Below are 25,265 nucleotides of genomic sequence, written 5' to 3'. Positions count from 1 at the left end.
CCACAGATGCAGTCAACTGACTGATGATTTAATACACCAACCTTCCAGTTTATCAACCACCCATGAAATAGCCTCACAGCAACAGTCATTCCTGTGCTTGCCTGACCATAAACTAGGCATAATCACTTTTCCAAGTTGGCACCAGAACCTAACCATTACAGTCCACCCCTTGTCAAATTGGCAGCTATACACATCACCTTAAAACACACTTAATTTCTGAATAGAACACAATAACAGTCATATGTTTTGCCTAACAATACTCAGCTGCTCTTCACACAACTGGACATGCACTACTTCTCTCCAGAATATGGTGCAACTCCTCAGGTAACATTTACTCTTAAATTTCATATCCTATGACTTAACTACTTTAACATGAATAATACAACTTATGTCATATGATAAGAGGAAAACAAAATATTAGCTTATGTACAAATGCAAACATTCTTACAGCAAAACAGAAAGAAAATATTCATGCAATCACAGTTCTTGCTTCTGTCACTTGTCATGTGGTCATAGTTCATATTTATCACTACCTTCTTCTGCACATTCCATGTTCCCTTTATCCTCAGCAAGGACGTCAGCTGTTTGTGATTCTTTGCTGGACAGGGTGACCCAAATCTTCATTCCTGAAGCTTCTGGGCCATTGGTAGTTTTGCCTTGATTGGTTTTTTTTTTTTTGGCCATTTTGCATTGATTTTAATCACAGAGCATGGTAGTTAAGCGAGTCCCTAGAGGACCTCCTGTATTCCAGGAAAACTCTTCTTAACTTCCATTGTGTAGTTGCAGTCCTGTTTTCCTTTAAGTAGTCAGAATCAATCACCCCAGACAGCATAGTAATCCCTTTTGGTACCTGTTGATTCAATGGCATGAGAAGCCCAGTGGGCCAAGTGGCAGTTTTAACTTCCAATTCAATGGAATCATTAATGTGGCTCCTGATAGGAGCACTCCTCCTTTTGGAACCAAGACCTGCAGACTAGCAGAGCTTAAGGTTTCACAGACAGGAAGAGAAAATTCTTCTAGTGGATCACTAAGGGTGATAGTGAGTGGTACCACTCCCATTTCCACCCCTTGGTTCCTGGTCCAATGAATCCTGGCTATGGGAGAAACAGCACCATACAGTGGATGCTAATTCAGAGCATACACAGTCTCTTGGATAACACTGCCTCAGCCCTGCAAGTATTGCTACCTAGTTGGTATCATAATTGGGTCTTCAAAAGGTCATTCTAGTGTTGTATCAATCCAACTACCTTTGAATGATGGGGAATATGGTAAGGCCAGAGAATTCCATGACTGTGTGCCCATTCCCACACTTCATGTGTTGTGAAGTGTGTTCCTTGATTAGAAGTAATATTGTGTGGTATGACTTGATAGAGGATAAAGCATTCTGTAAGTTCATGTATGGTAGTATTTGCAGAAGCATTGCATGCAGGGAAACCCATATCTGGAATATGTATCTGGAAGGAGAGGCTGAGGAAAGAACAGGGTTTGTATCCACAGAACAGGTAATCTCATCCACTTGATTATTAAAACCTTCCTATGCCAAAGTCACTCACTGGTGAGCATTCACATGGTATAATAACATCCTCATGTTCTTTGCCCACTTAAAAAGGTCTATCCACATACCTTTTCCACAGACCTCTTCATCACATTTTCCAATCATGCTCCTTCCATGTCTGTATTAGTTAGGGTTCTCTAGAGAAACAGAATCAACAGGAAATATTCATAAATATAAAATTTATAAAAGTGTCTCATGTATCCATGGGAACATAGAGTCCAAAATCTGTAGGGCAGGCTGTGAAGCTGACAATTTCAATGGACGGTCTGAATGAACTCCACAGGAGAGGATCACCAGCCAAAGCAGGAAGAGAGCCTGTCTCTTCTGAATCCTTCTTAAAAAGCTTCTAGTGATTAGATTAAGCATCATTCATTGCAGAAGACACTCCCCTTGCTGATTACAAACAGAATCAGCTGTGGATGCAGCCAACGGGATCATGATTTAATTCTATGAAATGTCCTCATTGCAACAGGTTCCACCACTTGGCAAAATTGATGCATGAACCTGACCATGACAGTCCACCCCTTGTCAACTTGGCAGCTGTACACCTCACCTTAAACCATACTTAATTTCTAAATAAAAAACAATAAAGACACGTTTTTTTCTTTCACCTAACAATACTCAGCTGTCCTGCATGTAACTGTACACACATTAAATCTCTCCAGAATAGGGTGCAAGTCCTTGGGTAATATTCATTCTTAAACTTGATACCTTACAACTTAAATAGTATAGCATGAACAAAGCAGCATTACAGTCCTCGTTTCTGTAACTGATCACGTTGTCATAGTTCATATTAATCACTACCTTCTTCCACTACTCATTCCATGTTCCCTTTACCCTCAGCAAGTACTTCAGCTGGCCCTGGTTCTTTGCCTGGTGGGGTGACCCAAAGCTTCATTTCTAAAGTTTCAGAGCCATTGGTACTCCTGTCTAGATTGGGTTGTTGCAGTTTTCCAATGATTTTAATCAAACGGTATGGTAGTAATAAAAGACTCCTTAGGGGATCTCCCATATTCCAGGAAAAGTCTTCTTTACCTCCATTATGTAGTTGCAGTCCTAATTCTCTCTGATAGTCAGCCTCAATCACCCCAGCCAATAATATAATCCACTTCTTGGCTTGTTGATCCAGGGGCATGAGTAGCCCAAAGTGACCAGTTGGCAGTCTTAGATTCCAGTTCAATGGAATTGTTGTTTCTTCTGCTGGAAGCACTCCACCTTTTGAGCTAAAACCTGTAGACCAGCAGAGCTCAGGGTCACAGGGAAGGAAGCAAAAATTTTCCTAGTGGATCACTAGTGGTAATAGTGAGCAGTGCCACTCCCATTTCCATCCCTTGGTTCTTGGGCCCATGGATCCAAGCTATGGGAGAAAAAGCACCATATAAGAGGACATTGTTTCAGAGCATACACAGCTTCCTGGAGCACATTACCCCAGCTCTTCAAGGTACTGCCATATAGTTGGCATCTAATTGAGTTTTCAAAACCCCATTCAATTGTTCTGTTGATCCAGCTGCTTCTGGATAATGGGGAAGATAGTAAGATCAGAGAATTCCATGAGCATGCGCCCATTCCCACACTTCATTTACTGTGAAGTGTGTTCCTTGACCAGAAGCAATGCTGTGTGGAATACCATGATGATGGATAAGGCATTCTGTAAGCCCATGGATGGTAGTTTTGGCAAAAGCATTGCATGCAGTGAAAGCAAACCCATATGCAGACTATGTGTCTGTTCAAGTTAGAGCAATGCACTTCTCCTTCCATGAAGGGAGTGGTCCAATGTAATCAACCTGCCACCATGCAGCTGGCTGGTGACCTTGGGGAATGGTGTCAAATTTGGGGCTGAGTATGAGTCTCTGCTGCTGGCAGACTTGGCACTCAGCTGTGGCAGTAGCCAGGTCAGTCTGGGTGAGTGGGAGTCCATGTTGCTGATCCCATGCATAACCTCCAACCCTACCACCATGACCACTTTGTTCATGAGCCCATTGGGCAATGACAGGGGTTGCTGGGGAAAGAGGCTGACTGGTACCCACAGAATGGGTTATCTGATGCACTTGATTATTAAAACCTTCCTCTGCTGAAGTCACCCTCTGGTGTGCATTCACATGCAATGCAAATATGCTCATGTTTTTAGTCCACTCAGAAAGGTCTATCCACATACCTCTTCCCAGAGCTCTTAGTCATCAAATTTCTAATCATGCTCTTTCCAAGTCCCTGACCATTCAGCCAAAACATTAGCAACAACCCATGAATCAGTATACAAACACACCTCTGGTCAATTTTCCTTCCAAGGAAATGAAAAAACAGGTGCACTACTCTAAGTTCTGCCCACTGGGAGGGTTTCCCCTCATCACTGTTCTTCAAGAACACCCCAAAAAGGGGTTGTAGTGCTAAAGCTGCCCAGTTTCAGGTGGTACCTGCATATCGTGCTAAACCATCTGTAAACCAGGCCTGAGTTTTCTCTTCTTCAGTCAATTCACTGTAAGGAACTCCCCAAGAGGCCATAGCTCTGGTCTGGGAAAGAGAAGGTAAAGTGGCAGGATAAGAGACCATGGGAATTTGGGCCACTTCTTCATTTAACTTACTTGTGCCTTCCGGACCTGCTCTGGCCTGATCTTGTACATACCATTTCCATTTTATGATATAGTGCTGCTGTGCACACCCAACTTTATGGCTTGGGGAGTCAGACGACACCCAGCTCATGATAGGCAACTCAGGTCTCATGGTAACTTGGTGGACCAAGGTTAAGTGTTCAGTCTCTACTAAGGCCCAAGAGCAGGCCTAAAGCTGTTTCTCAAAAGGAGAGTAGTTATCTGCAGCAGATGGTAAGGCTTTGCTCCAAAATCCTAAGGGTCTGCATCGTGATTCTCCTGAAGGGGCCTGCCAAGGCTCCAAACAGCATCTCTATTTGCCACTGACACTTCCAGCAACATTGGATCTACTGGATCATATGGCTCAACTGGCAGAGCAGCGTGTACAGCACTGGGGCCTGTTGCAGAGCCTCCTCTTGTTCAGGTTCCTACTCAAAATTAGCAGCTTTTCTGGCCACTTGAAAAATGGGCTAGAGTAGCACAATCAAGTGAGGAATATGTTGTTGCCAAAATCCAGAGACCAACTAGGCATTGTGCCTCCTTTTTGGTCATAGGAAGGGCCAGATGCAGCAACTTATCCTTCACCTTAGAAGGGATATCTCAACATTCCCTACACCACCAGACATCTAGAAATTTCACTGAAGTGGAAGGCGCCTGTATTTTTGTTGGATTTATCTCCCATCCTCTCACACACAAATGCCTTACTGGTAGCATTTGTAAGTCATTACTGATAAGTCCAGAGTAGTTGCTAGTTCTTGCTCACTAGGTCTAATCAACATTATATCATCAATATAATGGACCAGTGTGGTGTCTTGTGGGAGGGAGAAATGGTGTATTGATTTGATCAAGCAATGATACCACATCTAGAACAGCAGCTACAATTGGAGTTACCACCTGCTTGAGTTTACAATAATCCACTGTCACTCTCAAGACCCATCTGTTTTCTACACAGACCAAATAGGAGAGAGGAATGGGATGTGGTGGGAACCACCACCCCTGCATCCTTTCATCCTTAAGAGTGGCAGTAATCTCTGCAATCCCTCCAGGAATCTGACATTGCTACTGATTTATCTTTTGTTAGGTAGGGGCAGTTATAGTGGCTTCCACTTGGCCTTTCCCATTATAATAGCCCCCACTGCACGATTTAGAGAGCCAATGTGGGGATTCTGCCAGTTGCTCAGTATGTCTGTTCCAATTTTACATTCTGGAGCTGGGAAAATAACTACAGAATGGGTCTGGAGATCTGAGCTAAAATTCCATCAATCACTTGGCCTCCATAAGCCCCCACTCTGACTGGTGGACCAGAGTGACATTTTGGGTTCCCTGGAATTGATGTCACTTCTGAACCAGTGTCTAATAATCCCTGAAATATCTGATCATTTCCTTTTCTCTAGTGCACAGTTACCCTCGTAAATGGCCATCAGTCTCTTTTGGGAAGACTTGGAGGAAGATTAATAGTATAAATTTGTGGCAGTGTAATAGGGTCCTCCTCCAAAGGGACCTGGCCTCCTCTTCATTCAAGGGGCTCTGGGTCTGTAAACTGTCTCAAGTCTGGAAATTGATTAAGGGGCTATGACTCTGTGACACAGATTAGATTAGTCTGAATCTAATTCAGATTAGACTTCTGTTCACTTGACCTAGAACTCTTTTGTTTATACAGCTCAAACAAAAACTTAGTAGACTGCCCATCTATTGTATTTCTAAGTACCCCATGATTTACTAGCCAATGCCATATCTGCAAGTCAGGTTATTTTGACTCCTGCTTTTAGTTTGCTGTCTATTATCATAGCCACATGCACCCTGTCTTTGGCGATCAACTGCTGCCACCTGGCTTCAGCTATCTTGGGATACAGTCTTTCCCATTGTGTTTAATGATTCCAGCTCAGTGACAGAAGTTCCCAATGTAATACCTGACCTCAAGAGAAGTGCAACTGCAGAGCACTTCAGCGATGATGGCGCTAGTCTCACAAATTTATTTCTCATGGTTCTGGTAAAAGATGCATCCTTTGGACATTCCTGAGGTGTAAGATTAGGCTTTACATGATAAACTCACTGTAATATTCCAATATCTCTATGCCTCTGGATCCCCTCATCTAAATTATACCAGGGCAGTTCTGACATTTCAACCTCAGGTAATGTTGGCCATTTTTTGGTCCATGCTTCAACCAACCATCCAAACAAACTGTTCATGCCTTTTCTAACCCCTCAAGCTATAACATTGAATGATGAATCTTTGCTTAGTGGGCCCATATCAATAAATTCAGCCTGATCCAGCCTTATATTCCTCCCACCATTATCCCACACCCTTAAAATCCATTGCCAAACATATCCCCCTGATTTCTATATACATAAGAAAACTCACACAGTTCTTTTGGAGTGTAATGTACCTCCTCATGTGTGATACTTTGTACCTCACCTTTAGAGGCTGTTGGGACTTTAGTCTAGTTATAGATCTGGAAGAAGTGAGGGTGGTGGGGGTAGGTCATGAAAAGAATTAGAAAGATCTTCCAAGCCATTTGCTTCAGGGCATTCATTTGCAGTTTCATCTGGTGAAACAGGATTAATTACTCTAAGGTTAATCCCTTTCAGGTGGTGGTTGGGTGGCCAACTCCTCAAGGCAGGGTGGAGGTGGGGTGGCTATGTCTTCAGGGCAGACTATTACAGGGTTATCTAGAGAAGACTCAGCATAACCTAGGGTTTCAACCTCACCACCGATGTCATTATCAATCCATATGTCATCGTCCCATTTTCAGGGTCCCACTCCTTTCCAATCAATGCCCTCACTTTAATGGCACACACCATGCAAGATTGAGAGTTCAGTTTATGTTGTAAAGTTGCTACTCTAACAATAAGATTCTGATTCTGATTTTCAGAGATCTCAAGTCTATGGCTACAGAAATTAAGATTTCCCTTCAGGATACTCATAGAAACTTCTACATCTGTCACACAGTGCTTAAGTTTCTCACTTGAAGCCTTAGGTCCATCCCTTTCACTCCTTAATGTGTCCGGTGTATCTCACCACAGGAAGCCAACATCTCTATCCCTCCTATTTCCACAAAACTCCATAAAGTTGTCAAAAACATTATCCTCCAGAGCCTGGCTTTATACAAGTGGAACATTAGAAGAAATGAATGGTGATATTTTGACTATCTCTTTTGCCAACTCACTCCATGTACTCGCAGTGTTATCTGATTATGGGAATAAGAATCCTTAGTGTCTTTGAGTCTAGTCAGAGTAGAAAACCATTCATAAAAACCCATTTTTAATATTCTGTGTTTTAAAAACTGCTGCTGGTACCAAGTTTTATTAGTTAGGATTCTCTAGAGAAACAGAATCAACAGGAAACATTCATAAATATAAAATTTATAAAAGTGTCTCACATAACCGTGGGAACATTATGTCCAAAATCTGTAGGGCAGGCTGCGAAGCTGATGATTCCAGTGGAGGGTCTGGATGAACTTCACAGGAGAGACTCACTGGCCGATGCAGGAAGAGGGCCTATCTCTTCTGAATCCTCCTTAAAAGGCTTCCAGTCATGAGATTAAGCATCAGTCATTGCAGAAGACACTCCCCTTGGCTGTTTATAAATGGAATCAACTATGGATGCAGCCAACATGATCATGATTTAATTCTATGAAATGTCCTCATAGCACTAGACAGGGCAGCACTTGCCCAACCAGACAAACAGGTACCACCACTTGGCAAAGTTGACACATGAACGTGACCATGCCAATGTCTTTAACCATCCAGCCAAACCATTAGCAACAGTCCAGGAGTCATACAAATGTGCCTCTGGCTAGTTCTTCTTCCAAGCAAAATGTACAATTTTTTGCTCTGCTCAAAGTTCTGCCCACTGGGAGGATTCCCCATCACCATTGTCCTTTAAGGACATCTGAGAATGGGATTGCAGTGCTATAGCTGTCCACTTCTGGGTGGTCCCTGCATATCATGAAGAACCATCTGTAAGCCAGACCCAAGTTTTCTCTTCCTCAGTCAACTGACTATAGAGAGTTTCCCAAGATGTCATAGCTCTGGGCTGGGAAAGAGATGGTAACGTGGTAGGAGTGGGGTCCATGGGTTTTGGTCCACTTCTTCAGGTAACATACCTGTGCCTTCAGGACTTGCTTGAGGTCTATCTCTTATATACCATTTCCATTTTTATGATGCAATGCTGCTGTGCATGCCTATTTTTATGGCTTGGTGGGTCAGACAACACCCAGCTCACAATAGGGACCTCAGGTCTCATGGTAACTTGGTCACCCATGGATAAGCATTCTGTCTCTACTAAGAACAGTAGCAGGCTAAAAGCTATTTCTCAAAAGGGGAGTAGTAATCTGCAGCAGATGATAAGGCTTTGCCCCCAAATCCTAAGGGTCTGCATTGTGATTCTCTTATAGAGGCCTACCAAAAGCTCCAGAGGACATCCTTCTTTGCCACTGACATTTCCAGCAACATTGGATCTGCTGGATCATATGGCCCAAGTGTCAGAGAAATTTGCACAGCAGCCTCAACCTGTCACAAACATCCTTTTGTTCTGGTCTCCACACAAAACTAGCAGCTTTTCTGGTCACTCAATAAATGGGCCAGAGTAGCACACTTAAATGAAGAATATATTGTCTCCAAGATTCAGAGGCCAACTAGGCATTATACCTTTTCTTTGGTCATAGGAGGTGCCAGATGCAACAGCTTATCATGAGAAGGGATATCTTGACATGCTCCACTCCAGTGGATCACCTAAAAATTTGCTGAGGTAGAAGGCTCCTGTATTTTTGTTGGATTGATCATCTATCCCCTGACATGCAAATGCCTTACCAATAATTTTTGAGTAGTTGCTATTTCTTGCTCACTAGGTCCAATCAACATGATATCATCAATATAATGGACCATTGTGGTGTCTTGAATGGAAGTCCATGTTGCTGAGCCCATGCATAACCTCCATCCCTACCACCATGACCACTTTGTTCATAAGCCCATTGGGCAATAGCAGGAGTTGCTGGGGAAAGAGGCTAACTGGTATCCACAGAACAGGTCATCTTATCCACTTGATTATTAAAATCTTCCTCTGCTGAAGTCACCGTCTGGTGTGCATTCACATGGGACACAAATATCTTCATGTTTTTAGCCCACTCAGAAAGGTCTATCCACATACTTCTTCCCCAGACCTCTTTGTCACTAACTTTCCAATTATGGTCTTTCCAAGTCCCTGACCATCCAGCCAAACCATTAGCAACAGCCCATGAGTCAGTATACAAACGCACCTCTGGCCCTTTTCCTTCCAAGCAAAATGAACAACCAGGTGCACTGCTTCAAAGTTCTGCCCACTGGGAGGATTTCCCCTCACCACTCACTGTCCTTCAAGGACATCCCAGAAAAGGGTTGTAATGCTGCAGCTGTCCACTTTCAGGTGGTACCTGCATATCATGCTGAACCATCTGTAAACCAGGCCCAAGTTTTCTCTTCCTCAGTCAATTCACTGTAAGGAACTCCCCAAGAGGCCATAGCTCTGGTCTGGGAAAGAGAAGGTAATGTGGCAGCAGGAGTGGAAACCATGGGCATTTGTGCCACTTCTTCATGTAACTTACTGTGCCTTCAGGACCTGCTCTGGCTCTATCTCATATATACCATTTCCATTTCACAATAGAGTGCTGATGTGCACACCCAAGTTTATGCCTTGGTGGGTCAGACAAACCCAACTCATGATAGGCAACTCAGGTCTCATGGTAACTTGGTGGCCCATGGTTAAGCATTCAGTCTCTACTAAGGCCTAGTAGCAGGCCAAAAGCTGTTTCTCAAAAGGAGAGTAGTTATCTGCAGCAGATGGTAAGGCTTTGCTCCAAAATCCTAAGGGTCTGCGTTGTGGTTCTCCTATAGGGGCCTGCCAAAAGCTCCATACAGCAACTCTATTTGCCACTGACACTTCCAGCACCATTGGATCTGCTGGATCATATGGCCCAGGTGGCAGAGCAGCTTGTACAGCAGCCTGGACCTGTCACAGAGCCTCCTCTTGTTCAGGTCCCCACTCAAAATTAGCAGCTTTTCTGGTCACTCGATAAATTGGTCGGTAGTAGCATACCCAAATGACGAATATGTTGTCGCCAAAATCCAAAAAGACCAACTAGGCATTGTGCCTCTTTTTTGGTTGTAAGAAGGGCCAGATGAAGCAACTTATCCTTCACCTTAGAAGGGATATCTCGACATGCCCCACACCACTGGACACCTAGAAATTTTACTGAGGTGGAAGGCCCCTGTATTTTTGTTGGATTTATCTCCCATCCTCTGACACGCAAATGCCTTACCAGTAAATCTATAACAGTTGCTACTTCTTGCTCACTAGGTCCAATCAACATGATATCATCAATATAATGGACCAGTGTGATGTCTTGTGGGAGGCAGAAACAATCAAGGTCTCTGTGAACAAGATTATGACATAGGGCTGGAGAGTTGATATACCCCTGAGGTAGGACAGTGAAAGTACATTGCTGACCTTGCCAGCTGAAAGCAAACTGTTTCTGGTGGTCCTTACTAATAGCTATTGAGAAAAAAGCATTTGCCAGATCAATAGCTGCATACCAGGTACCAGGGGATGTATTGATTTGCTCAAGCAATGATACTACATCTGGAACAGCAGCTACAATTGGAGTTACCACCTGGTTGAGTTTACAATAATCCACTGTCATTCTCCAAGACCCATCTGTTTTCTGCGCAGGCCAAATAGGAGAGTTGAATGGGGATGTGGTGGGAATCACCACCCCTGCATCTTTCAAGTCCTTAAGAGTGGCAGTAATCTCTGCAATCCCTCCAGGAATCTGGTATTGCTTCTGATTTACTATTTTGCTTGGTAGGGGCAGTTCTAGTGGCTTCCACTTGGCCTTTCCCACCATAATAGCCCTCACTGCACAAGTTAGAGAACCAACGTGGGGATTCTTTCAGTTGCTCAGTATGTCTATGCCAATTATACATTCCGGAACTGGGGAAATAACTACAGGATGTGTCCAGGGGTCCACTGGACCCACTGTGAGATGGACCTGAGCTAAAACTCCATTGATCACCTGGCCTCCATAAGCCCCCACTCTGACTGGTGGTCCAGAGTGATGTTTTGTGTCCCCTGGAATTAATGTCACTTCTGAACCAGTGTCTAATAATCCCTGAAATATCTGATCATTTCCTTTTCCCCAATGCACAGTTACCCTGGTAAAAGGCCGTCAGTCTCCTTGGGGAAGACTTAGAGGAAGATTAACAGTATAAATTTGTGGCAGTGTAACAGGTTTCTCCCCCATAGGGACCTGGCCTTCTCTTCATTCAAGGGGCTCAGGGTCTGTAAACTGTTTCAAGTCTGGAAATTGATTAAGGGGCCGTGACTCTGTGTTTTTGTAATTCAGGTTAGACTTCTGTTCCTTTGACCTAGAACTCTTTTGTTTATAATGCTCCAACAAGAATTTAGTAGACTACCCTTCATTTGCAGTTTCATCTGGTGAAACAGGATTAATAATTTAGGGCTAATCCCTTCAGGTGGAGGTTGGGTGGCCAATTCCTCAAGGCAGGCTGGAGGTGGGACGGCTATGTCCTCAGGGCAGACTATTACAGGGTTATCTAGAGAAGGCTCAGCATGGTCTAGGGTTTCAACCTCACCCCCAACATCATTATCAATCCATATGTCACCATCCCATTTCTCAGGGTCCCACTCCTTTCCAATCAATGCCCTCATTTTAACGGCAGACACCATGCAAGACTGAGATTTCAGTTTACATTGTAAAGTTTCTACTCTAACAATAAGATTCTGAGTCTGATTTTCAGAGATCTCAAGTCTACGGCTACAGGAAATAAGATTTTCCTTCTAGATACTCATAGAAACATCTACGTCTTTCAGACGGCGCTTAAGCTTCTTGTTTGAAGCCTTAAGCCCATCCCTTTCACCCTTTAATGTAGATAGTGTATCTAACAACAACCAACCAACATCTCTATAACTCTTATTTCTACAAAACTCTGTAAAGGTGTCAAAAACATTATCCCCCAGGGTCTGGCTTCGTACAAGCGAAGCATTAGGAGAATCAAATGATGATATTTTGACTATCTCCTTTGCCGACTCAGTCCATGGATTGGGAGTGTCATTCTGATTACGGGAATCAGAGTCCTTAGTGTCTTTGAGTCCAGTCAGAGTAGAAAACCATTCATAAAAATCCATTTTTAAGATTCTGTTCCTTAAGAACCACTCCTGGTACCAAGATGTATTAGTTAGGGTTCTCTAGAGAAACAGAATCAACAGGGAACACTTGCAAATATAAAATTTATGAAAGTGTCTCACGTGACCGTAGGAACGCAGAGTCCAAAATCCACAGGGCAGGCTGCGAAGCTGATGACTCCGATGGATGGCCTGGATGAACTCCACAGTAGAGGCTCACCAGCCAAAGCAGGAATGGAACCTGTCTCCTCTGAGTCCTCCTTAAAAGGCTTCCCATGATTGCATTTAGCATCACTAATTGCAGAAGACACTCCCCCTTGGCTGATTACAAATGGAATCAGCTGTGGATGTAGCTGATGTGATCATGACCTAATTCTATGAAATGTCCTCATTGCAACAGACAGGCCAGCGCTTGCCCAATCAGATAAACAGTACCACAACTTGGCCAAGTTGACACCTGTCCCTAACTATGACAGTGACAATGGCTGGAAAGTTGATAGGCCACTGAGGCAGGACAGTGAAGGTATACTGCTGGCCTTACCAGCTGAATGCAGACTGTTTCTCATGGTCCTTACTGACAGCTATTGAGAGAAAAACATTGCCAGATCAATAGCTGCATACCAGGTACCAGGTGATATATTCATTTTCTCAATCAATGATACCACATCTGGAACAGCAGCTACAATTACCGTCACCACCTGGTTAGGTTTACAATAATCCACTGTCATATTTTAAGACCCATCTGTTTTCTGCACAGGTCGAATAGGAGAGATGAATGGGAATTTGGGGGGAATCACCACCCCTGCATCCTTCGAGTCCTTAAGAGTGGCATTGTCCTCTGCAATCCCTCCAGGAATACAATATTTACTCTAATTCACTATTGTACTAGATTGTGGCAGTTCTAGTGGCTTCCTGTTGACCTTTCCTATCATAATAACCCCCACTCTACAAGTCAGAGAACTAGTGTAGGAATTCTACCTCTCTCATATATTTTCCACATTCTAGTCTATTTATTCTGAAAATGTCTATGCATAAATGTCATCTTCCCAAATTTCAATAATCTGTATATGATTGTATTGAATTACAGGACTCTATGCACTGGAAAATGGACATCTGAAGTAATGTCATTCTCCAAATTCATCTTAGTTTTTTTTCTTAATATTCCTCCATCTGTGTTGTTTGCTTGCTACAAAGTCACTCCAGTGACTTTGTATAGAATCTAGTTTTACTTGAAACTATTGTTTTAAAACATCTTTTTCATGTTAGTGTGTGTGTGTTCTTTGTCAGACTGATTTTTCCAATCCCTATAAAATGCACACTCTTTATAGGCAATTATTATGATATTATATGTCAGTGTGCAGAAAATTAAATTCAGCACTTTATATATTATGCAAGACACCGTGCTTGGAGTTTCAGTATATTAAACTCCATAACTGGTGGAGCAGATCACCAGATGTGAGATATTAAGAAGAGAAAATTCTCTATAATACAGAAAAGAATAACCTTTTTTTTCCCTTCTCATTTCATGACCTGAGGCCCAGTTCTCATTTCATTCTCTTTCCACAGAAAAGTGAAGAAGAGCTGGGAGATTTGAAGAATGTTGGCAGGGGTCTCTATCTACATGAAATACATGCATGTACCTCCAGGTTAATTTCTCATATCACTCTACTGTTCTCTATCATGACCTTGTGCCTTAAGAATTCACTCTGAAAGAGAATCTTTATCCATCCTAGGGAAAAGAAGATGTCTACATCTTTTAGCCTTTGGAAAAAGTAGCAAAATACTGTGGTCCATTATGAAATTGTTACTTAATGCAGAATTTGAAAAAGAATGAAGAGCTAAGATAATCAAAAAACCTATATTGATTATAGAAGGTAGATGTAAAATATTAGAATTTCTTCCCAGTCTTAAGTTGGAATATAATTTATGTTTCTATATTCACAGAGAATGTTAGGAACAAATGAGATCATGATTCTCCACTAAATGTTTACTCATTATAACCCAGAAGAGATATAGTTTTATCAATTTTTTCATGCATACTTCAGAAAAAATTTATTTACTATTTCTTATCATTACACTGTACTAGTCTTTAATGATACAGTGATTAGTAAAACAGACAATGTCTATTTTCATGGGGTGTATTAGTTTTCTATAGCTGCTGTAACAAATCACCACAAATTTGCTGGCTAAAACAATATTTATTATCTTAAAGTTCTGCAGGCCAGAAGTCCAATCTGCATCCCTCTAGAATGAAGGTGTCAGCAAAGCTGCATTCTATCCTGGAGTCTTTATGTGGGAATCCTTTTTCTTCCCTTTTCCATCTTCTAGAAGCTTAATATTTGCCCCCCTTCCTCCATCTTCAAAGCCAGAAATATTGCATCTCTCTTACCCCTTTTTCTTTGTCACAGTTCTCTCTGATGACAGCTAGGAATATTTCTCTGAGGACTCATGTGATTATGTTAGGTTGACCTGGATAATCCATGATAATCTCTTAATTTCCAGAACCACACCCTTAATCACATATACAAAATCCTATTGCCTTGTAAGGTAATATATTCAGATTCCAGGGAAGAGGGCATGGATATCTTTGTGGGCCAATATCCTATATATGTCATGGGGCTAATAGTCTAATGCATAAATAGCCAAATTTAAATAATATTATGGCAAATAAGTGATTTAAATGATTGAAGCAGCAAGGAAACAATGGTAAATTGGAGCATTCATGTTGCTTCTTACTATGTGAAATATTGGCTCCATGTTATCAGGTCTTTCAGTATTTTAAGAGAAGCTAGAAATCTGAATTATGTGAAGCCTACCAATTAAAAAATGTGATTTATCACTTTAAATTTCTTCCTTAGAAGTAGATAAAAATTTGCTTATACACAGAGCATTTGTATACATGAGACTTATTTGGGAACTCTTCCAGAGAAACTGGGAAGGGAGTGGGAAAATTAGGACCAGGAAGAGGAAGAAGCCCAATAAGTCTACAATCTCATAATAAGTTCTAAAGCTTGATCCCACAGTGGAACTCTGGAGTGCAAATTGTATCTCACAGTTACCCCCACGTGGGGTAAGGGAGCTGGAGTTTTCATACTTATACCCTAGTCAGCCATTGCCTAAGGTTCATTCCAGTGGCATTTTAACATATCTAGTATGACTGGGTGGACACAAATGGAAATGCCCATGCTATTTTTGTATTTGTCTGAGTTTAAATGTCCCTAGATATGAGTGGTATTAAACAAATCAGAGTAACAACAATTGTTAAAAGTATTTGTTAGGCCATCTGGCAATCCTAGTTCTAAATGCCCTTCTAAATCTAGGAAAATTGTTAGTTGCTGGAATGCAATATGTCAGAAATAGAATGGTTTCTTAAAAGGGGGATTTATTAAGTTGCAAATTTACAGTTCTAAGGCAGTGAAAATGTCTAAATTAAAGCAAGCCTATAGAAATGTCCAATCTAAAGCATCCGGGGAAAGATACCTTGGTTCAAGAAGGCCAATGACATTCAGGGTTTCCCTCTCAACTGGACAGACACATGGTGAACATGGTGACATCTGCTAACTTTCTTTCCAGGTTTCTTGTTTCATGAAGCTCCCCCAAGGGTGTTTTCCTTCTTTACCTACAAAGTTCTCTAGCTGCAAGTGTTCTTGTGGTTCTCATGGCTCTGAAACTTTCTCCAAAATGTTTTTTCTTTTAAAGGATTCTAGTAAACTAATCAAGACCCACCTGGAATGGGTGGAATCACATCTCCCTCTAAATCAAAGGCTAATACCCACAATTGGGTGTGTCACATCTTCGTGGAGATAATCTAATCACATTTCCAAACTTACAGTGCTTATTAGGGAGTGAAAGAAACAGCTGCCTCCACAAGATGGATCAGGTTTAAAACATGGCTTTTTTAGGTCACATAATTGTTTCAAACCAGCACAGTATGTATGAGAGATTATAATAATGTCTTATAGATCAGTAAAAGGTTTTATAATTTAGTTAGTTGAACTTGCATGTTATTGTCCAAAGGGCAAGAAAAGAAGAGCAGACAATGCTGGTGAGAAAACTTTTTCCACTCTTTGATACTTTCCTGGAAACTACAATCCATTGCTTAAGACCATATCTAACACTTCATCTTTGTTACTCAAAAGAATCTCATCAGTGCATTTGCTATAGTTTCATGAATCAATCTGGCTTCCTTTGAAAGAATAAGTTTTCTGTGTCTTTTGGGAGTCACAACAAAGGTCAAAGTTTTTATCCATATGTTTGTCATAGCACTGGAAGTTTCCAGAGGCATTAAAAAATCATTACATATTATTTAAGAGATCCAGGCAAATGAATGAGGAAAACTCAAGGGAAATAAATTGGCTGATTTTACAAACATTTTTAAAGAACATTTGTGACTCTTGTCACGTTTGCAAGATTTCCATAGGAATTTATTTATTTATTTATCTATATCTATCTATCTATTTATTTATCTATGCATGGGCGGGCACTGGGAATCAACCCGGATCTCCAGCATGGCAGGTGGGAACTCTGGCTGCGGAGCCACCATGGCCTGCCCTCCACAGGAATTTTGACTATGAACAAACTTGAACACCTTTATTTGCAAGTTAACCTATTCATTTTTTGCTGCCTTAAAAGGGATAAAAATTGCTTTGACAATTATTAACAGGGCTGCTGAAAATTTGAGAAGCCAATATTTTAATTTTATTTTCTTTACGGACCAAATGAAATTGGAAGGAGATGACACTTGATTCTTTATCATCCACAAGGGTTTATGAGGTGTCAGTCTGGATAAATGCTCTCGAGTCTCATGAAAGAAAGACTATATGACAGTGCCTTGAAGGCTTTGGCTCAATTTTGATTGTGTATGGTTAATCTTTACATAACTATGAGTTCAAAATTTTTTAAATGTTGCTGTCAGTTTCCTTATTGAACAAAAGATTCATATGGAAATGTTTACCATGTGGAGTTACACATAATAATTTTTGACCATTTTCAATCTTTTAATTGGTATGAGTTATCAACACCAGAACTAAAGATTACTAGTTAATATGAATGTCTAGAACTGGATCTGTTCTTATAGAGCATTGTGTAGTAAACTGCATATTTAATTTCCTAGTATAATATCTCTTATGTTATATCTCATCTTCACATTGTCATGTGTTAGGTCTCAAATATTGTCAAACCTACAAAAATACATGACAGAAATAGGGGAGGTGATTTAGTAAATATCATATGGGTGTTGGCTATTTGCCCAAAAATGGTTGTGGGGACAAGTGAACACAGGTTTGGAAGCAGGGAATCTTGGTTATGAGTTTTAAATCCAGAGGCGAAGGCACTCTGGATTTCTATTTTCTCATTTCTCTGATGAAGAGTTTGGATTTTGGCAACTGTTGGAGTACTTCCCAAATTGGACACCCTGCTTCATTCTCTGTTCCTTCTTTCAAGTGGGGTGGAGACAGGTCAGGATGACATCACTGTCTCCTCCCTTGCTCAATTGACTTATTCCACCCTTGTCTGGTTATTACCCCACTAATCTTGACATCCAAGTTTAGGAAATCTTAGCAGGTGTTCAAGAGTAGCTGGACTTTCTAAGGGAGACATTGAACTTTCTTTTAGTCAGTGAGCTGTTTGTTGTCATGAGCACAATAAACATGATTTTTCTGTTTCCACTTTTGGACTTTTGCTTAGACTCCTGAACATTGAAGAAAACTGCTACAAAGGTACCAGATAGGAAACAGGAAGGAACAGACAAACTGGTCTCTGAAGGATATGGACTTTATGGTTTCTTGGCCCTCCATGGTTCAACTCTACTAGACAGACCTTATGAAGGCTCTCCAATGGGGTGAGGGGTTAGGGTACATTCTTGCCTTTGGGATTAGAAATTTTCTTCCTTTCTAAGCAAGCATTCTTTCTTTAAACAGTTCAATATCATGTTCACAGTAATTAATTACATGTTCTATTTGCTTTATTCCATTATCTCTTTATTTCTCTCATTTTTGCTAGAACAATCCGTAAGCTCTTTAAGAGCCTGAAATCCCATTTTATGAAAGTAATTATGTATTCTTTAGAAGATGGAGAAGGAAGGAAAAAAGGGGAGAGAAGAGAGAAGAGAAAATGAATCATTTTCATCTTCTTCCCATGGCCTCTTCTTATTTTGGAGATTTGTAATTACAAATGATATATGGAGTGGGGCATGGATAAAGACATATCGTTCACTCTCAAATCCAATAAATCACATATTTAGTGAATAAAGAGGCACTGCCATATACAGTCAGAGAGCGTGAGGAGTATATTCCAGAGAATCTTGGTTTTTACATCCTTGGCTCTGCCTGTAGGCATGATTCACTTGGGGCCAGTTATCTGAAAGCTGTATGAGACTGTCAACTCTAAAACATGACACAGTTGCTGAGCATTTATTCCCTATATGGGCCTAGTGTTAAGTACTCAAGGGCTTAAAAGTAGTTGATTTAAATAAAATCATTCTCATTTGAGGGTAATGTGGAGGGGATACATGTAGATCTAGGTGATGTAGAGAGATGTCAGATGTTGGAGAGATACAGAGGGAAATGCCTCTCCCAATCTCAATGTTTCTTAAACTTAGCACTATGCAATTTTGTGCTGGATAATTTTCTGTTGTGGGAAGCTGTCCTGTCCAGCACCCTAATTTCTATTCATAAAATCCCAGTAGCATTCCTCACACAGTTGTGACAACCAAAAAAGACTCTGGACATTGCCAAATGTCCACTGGCAGATGTAACCATTCCCAGTTGAGACCACAGCTCTATCTTAAATAAACATTGGCTTTCAACTATTCTATAAATTTTATAGAATGATCCACCCAAAATCAATCTGATAAAAGCTAATTTGCATTTACTGAGGGCAAGTCATCAAATTTACCATATTATAAAAAAAAAGCTGTTTTAAGGAATATTCTTGGTGGATATTAAGTGAAATTTTGAGAAAAAATATATTCTTACAATATAGCAATGAATACATATATTCATAAGAAAGCTACTCAAATGTGTTGAATATGTTTTAAAAATCTATTTAAACATATTTTTGACACATGACTGAAGTTGGTAAACATATCAAATTGTCTTTCAGTGAATTGATTTTCAGAAAAGCAATGTCAGTGAAGTGACTCAGAATCCAGCTATAGTGTCCCCATGGCAAACAGTGGTGTCTGTCCTTTTAACAGACCCCAATGACCATGAAAGTGACTCAGTTGACATATTAAGAAGATGTCTCTTAAGATAGATTAAAAAAAATAACAGGCAGATGATGTCATTTCTCATTGTTGTAAAGAGAACTGAAATTACTTCATCCTGGGTTCATGTTTTATACAAGGGTTCACAAAGCAAGCATATGTACCAGAGGTATTTTTTAGTTATTTGTTTTTAATGCATTCTGTGCTTGCATTAAAGTAATAACTTGACCATTAAACTGAAATAATGTATTGTACCTTCTTAAAAAGAATTGTCCTTGTTTGGCCTCCTTTAACTGACATGATCTTTACAATTTGCTCCTGTTAGTTATAATGCATTTTGAGCTATGTCAGAGAAGCCATACCATGCTATATCTTTTATATTTCAGTTAATGTATGGACATTTTATTTTAGAAATTGTAGGGACAGAGGTGTAGTTGAACAGGAAAAGAGAAATATCCCAAGACTCTTTTTGCTCACAAGAGGAATAGATAAATAGGAACAGGTGAAGTCTTTCCCAGTGGATTTCTTTTCTTAGCCTGGTTGACAAAACTTACAGATCTTACATTTCGATGTTTATTGATTTTTCACTCATAGAATGATATATGTCTAGAATTGGCATATCAAATACACTGCTGAATTCCCATTCACAACAGACATGACTAATTGGTCCTAGCACACTTTCCTGATACTATTAGACTCAGCTTCAGAATTCTTCTCATCATCATACTTTTAGTAGGCAATACCAAGTGATTAAAGTTGGCATATGAGATAAAGTTCATTTTTCATCTTTCATTGGATATGTACCTATTATCACTCATAAGTTACCTAAGAAATCTCAGTTTTATAGCACTCACAAAATTTCTGCCAAACTCAGATCCTTGTCTTTGTCACTGCCAGTTTTGGACATATACTTTGGAGTACATTTGGAGGAATAGTTTGAAAACTTTTCCCTGGTGTCATGGTCAGGTTCATGTGTCAACTTGGCCAGGTGGTGATACCCACTTGTCTGGTTGGGCAAGTGCTGGCCTGTCTGTTTCTATGAGGATATGTCATAGAACTAAACCATAATCACTTTGGCTGCATCCACAGCTGATTCCATTTGTAATCAACTAAGGGGAGTGTCTTCTGCAACCAACAGGAGTGTCTTCTGCAATGTGTAATACTTAAACTAATCACTGGAAGCCTTTTAAGGAGGAATCAGAAGAGACAGGCTCTCTTCTGCTTCAGCTGGTGAGAGGCACAATGCCTAGTTGGTTTCTTTGGATTTTGGCAACAGCATATTACTTATTTGGTTGTGCTACTTTGGCCCATTTATCAAGTGACCAGAAAAGCTGTTACTTTTGAGTGGGGACCTGAACATGAGGAGGCTCTGAGACAGGTCCAGGCTACTGTACAAGCTGCTCTGCCACTTGGGCCATATGATCCAGCAGATCCAATGGTGTTGGAAGTGTCTGTGGGAAGCAGAGATGCTCTCTGGTGCCTTTAGCAGGCCCCTATAGGAGAATCACAATGTAGACCTTTAGGATTTTGGAGCAAAACCTTCCCATCTGCTGCAGATAACTACTCTCCTTTGTGAAACAGCTTTTGGCCTGCTGCTGGGCATTGGTAGATACTGAATTCTTAACCATGGGCCACCAAGTTACCATGAGACCTGAGTTGCCTATCATGACCTGGGAGTTATCCGACCCATCAAGCCATAAAGTTGGGCATGTGTAGCAGAACTCCATCATAAAATGGAAATGGTATATACGATATGGGTCTAGAGCATGTCCTGAATGCACACGTAAGTTACATGAGGAAGTGGTCCAAATGCCCATGGTCTCCACTCCTGCCACATTACCAGAGCGATGGCCTCTTGGGGAGTTCCTTACAGCGAATTGACTGAGGAAGAGAAAACTCAGGCCTGGTTTACAGATGGTTCAGCATGATATGCAGGTACCACCTGAAACTGGATAGCTGCAGCACTCCAATCCTTTTTCTGGGGTGTCCTTGAAGGACTGTGGTGAGGGGATATCTTCCTAGTAGGCAGAACTTCAAGTAGCACACCTAGTTGTTCGTTTTGCTTGGAAGGAGAACTGACCAGAGGTACTTTTGTATACTGACTCTTGGGTTGTTGCTAATGGTTTGGCTGGATGGTCAGGGACTTGGAAAGACCATAATTGGAAAATTGGTGACAGTGAGCTGTGGGGAAGAGGTATGTGGATAGACATTTCTGAGTGGGCTAAAAACATGCACATATTTGTGTCCCATGTGAATGCACACCAGAGGGTGACTTCAGCAGAGGAAGGTTTTAATAATCAAGTGTATAAGATGACCCATTCTGTGGATACCAGTCAGTCTCTTTCTCCCGCAACCCCTGTCATTGCCCAATGGGCTCATGAAAAATGTAGTCACGGTGGTAGGGATGGAGGTTATGCATGGGCTCAGCAACACGGACTCCCACTCACCCAGATTGACCTGGCTACTGCCACTGCTGAGTGCCAAATCTGCCAGCAGCAGAGACCTACACTCAGCCCCGGATATAGCACCATTCCTCAAGGTGACCAGCTGGCTACATGGTGGCAGGTTGATTACATTGGACCACTCCCTTCATGGAATGAGAAGTGATTTGCTCTAACTGGAATAGACACATACTCTGGATATGGGTTTGCTTTCCCTGCATGCAATGCATCTGCCAAAACTACCACCTGTGGACTTACAGAATGCCTTATCCATCATCATGGTATTCCACACAGCATTGCTTCTGGTCAAGGAACACACTTCACAGTAAATGAAGTGTGGGAATGGGCACATGCTCATGGAATTCTCTGGTCTTACTATCTTCCCCATTATCCAGAAGCAGCTGGATTGACAGAACAGTGGAATGGCCTTTTGAAAACTCAATTATGATGCCAAAGGTGGTAATACCTTGAAGGGCTGGGGTAATGTTCTCCAGGAAGCTATTTATGCTGAATCAGCATCCACTATGGTGCTGTTTCTCCCATAGAGAGTCCATGGGTTCAGGAACCAAGGCCTGGAAATGGGAATGGCACCACTCTCTATTACTCCTAGTGATTCACTAGGAAAATTTTGCTTCCTGTCCCTGAGACCTTGAGCTCTGTTGGTCTACAGGTTTTAGTTCCAAAAGGCAGAGTGCATCCACCAGGAGAAACAACAATGATTCCATTGAACTGGAATCTAAGACTGCCACCTGGTCACTTTGGGCTACTCATGTCCCTGGATCAACAAGCCAAGAGGGGGATTACATTGCTTGCTGGGGTGATTGACCCTACCTATCAGAGGGAAATAGAACTGCAACTACACAATGGAGGTAAAAAAATTTTTCCTGGAATATAGGAGATCCCCCAGGGTGTCTTTTAGTACTACCACACCCTGTGATTAAAATCAATGGAAAACTGCAACAACCCAATCTAGGCAGGACTACCAATGGCTCTGAAACTTCAGGAATGAAGGTTTGGGTCACACCACCAGGCAAAGAACCAGGGCCAGCTGAAGTGCTTGCTGAGGGTAAAGCAACATGGAATGGGTTGTGGAAGAAAGTAGTGATAAATATGAACTATGACCACGTGATCAGTTACAGAACCGAGGACTGTAATGTTGTTTTGTCCATGTTATATTATTTAACTTGTAAGATATCAAGTTTAAGAATGAATATTACCCAAGGACTTGCACCCTATTTTGGGAGATTTAATGTGTTTCCAGTTATATGCAGGACAGTTGAATATTGTTAGGTAAGGAAAATAATGTGCCTTTTACTGTTTTTTATTTAGAAATTAGGTATGGTTTAAGGTGATGTGTATAGCTGCCAAGTTGGAAAGAGGTAGACTGTCATGGTTGGGTTCATGTGTCAATTTGACCAAGTGGTAGTACCCATTTGTCTGGATGGGCAAGTGCTGGCCTGTCTGTAGCTATGAGGACATTTCATATAATTAAATCATGATCAGGTTGGCTGCATTCACAGCTGATTCCATTTGTAATCAGCCTAGGGGAGTGTCTTCTGCAATGAGTGATACTTAATCTGATCACTGGGAGCCTTTAAAGGAGGATTCAGAAGAGACAGGCTCTCTTCCTGCTTCAGCCAGTGATCCTCTCCTCTCGAGTTCATTCAGACCCTACATCGGAATCATTAGCTTCCAGCCTGCCTTATGGATACAGGATACCTGGTAAAGTACTTTGTCTAATTTTTTTTCATAGTACTTTGAAAATCTCAAATCTTTTAGACTCAGAACTTTAAGCACTCAATAAATTCATGTTCATTTGACTTGCTCCAACTTCTCACATCATCACTAATGATAAATGACATTTTGAAAGTACAGTTCTGTGTACATCTAGGTCCTCATTTTAAAGAGAGATTCCACTGTCTTGTCTTTAGAGGGAGATCAGAAAGACCACCTTCAGTGGAAAGATGTAGAAGCCAATGCCAAGTGATTGTTTTTATGTAGGCATAGAATTGGTTTGCTATGCTACATTGCTTCATTATATTTGGCTTTACAAAGACTGGGTTTTTAGGAACTTAGAAAAATAGTCATTATTGTCAATTACATTGAAATCTCTTTTTCAAAATAAAATTTGCAACTTTTGCCAAAATGTATATACTCATGCCTTGCTCATTCTTTTATTCTATATTTCTGCAACTGCCCTAGAACATTTTCCCTAGATATGTCAACCACACTTGCCTAATTTCATAATCTTTTTTTTTGTTTTTTGTTTTTTTTGCAAGGGCAGGCACCAGGAAATGAACCGGGGTCTCCAGCATGGCAGGTAAGAACTCTGCCACTGAGCCACTGTGACCTTCATAATCCTTTTGAAAGAAAGTCAATATATTCTTTACTCTGTATGAATATTCATTATGTACACACATACATGAAAATACTAAAATATTTGTGAGTTCTGTGAGATATGTTAATTGTTTTCTCAGTAGGCTCATGTCTGCTACTACACTTCCATTTTTCCTATTTATTTATTCATGCCACATGAACTGAACCTCTATTGAAGGCAGGGACTGTCATAGGAACTTTGGGATGATGAGAAATATGTCACTGGGAAACTGTGACATTTTTCCTATGCTAATAGATGCAGAACCAACCTCAGTGCATCTATTGAAGGATCAATAGAGCTTCTTAACTCTTTTAGGGAGTAGCAGGACACCAGAACCAGAATTCTAGAAATGAAAAATTTTGGAAGGGTACCTAATATTTTAATATACTCAGGTTGTGTAAGAAGATAATCTGAGCAATTTTCATAACTTCTTTGTTCTTAAATCTTTTGTAGCAATTAATATAGAATAGGAGACATTAATTATTAATGTCAATTCTATTAGAAAAACTCAAAAAATATGTGGTAAATGAAGCTTGGGCAAGAGGTTGAAGGTAGGGATATAGAAGATACCTGAAATCATACAAAGAAGAAAGGAAGAAGAGGACTGAAAAAGAGGTTAATTGGTCAGTGAGGTACATGAAATAAAATAAAGTGCAAGGAAAGCCAAGACATGGGTCTGGTATATGAAAATGGACAAACATGTAAAATGTCACTCCAATGAGATGTTCTATTTATTGGGTGTCATGGTTAGGGACATGTGTCAACTTGGCCAGGTTGTGGTACCTTTTTGTCTGATTGGGCAAGTGCTGGATTGTCTGTTGCAATGAGGACATTTCATAGGATTAGGTCATGATCACGTCAGCTGCATCCACAGCTGATTCCATTTGTAATCAGCCAAAAGGGAGTGTCTTCTACAATTAGTAA

Source organism: Tamandua tetradactyla, chromosome 10 (genome assembly GCF_023851605.1).
Source record: "Tamandua tetradactyla isolate mTamTet1 chromosome 10, mTamTet1.pri, whole genome shotgun sequence".
Taxonomy (NCBI): domain Eukaryota; kingdom Metazoa; phylum Chordata; class Mammalia; order Pilosa; family Myrmecophagidae; genus Tamandua; species Tamandua tetradactyla.
This window is presented reverse-complemented; position numbering follows the sequence as displayed.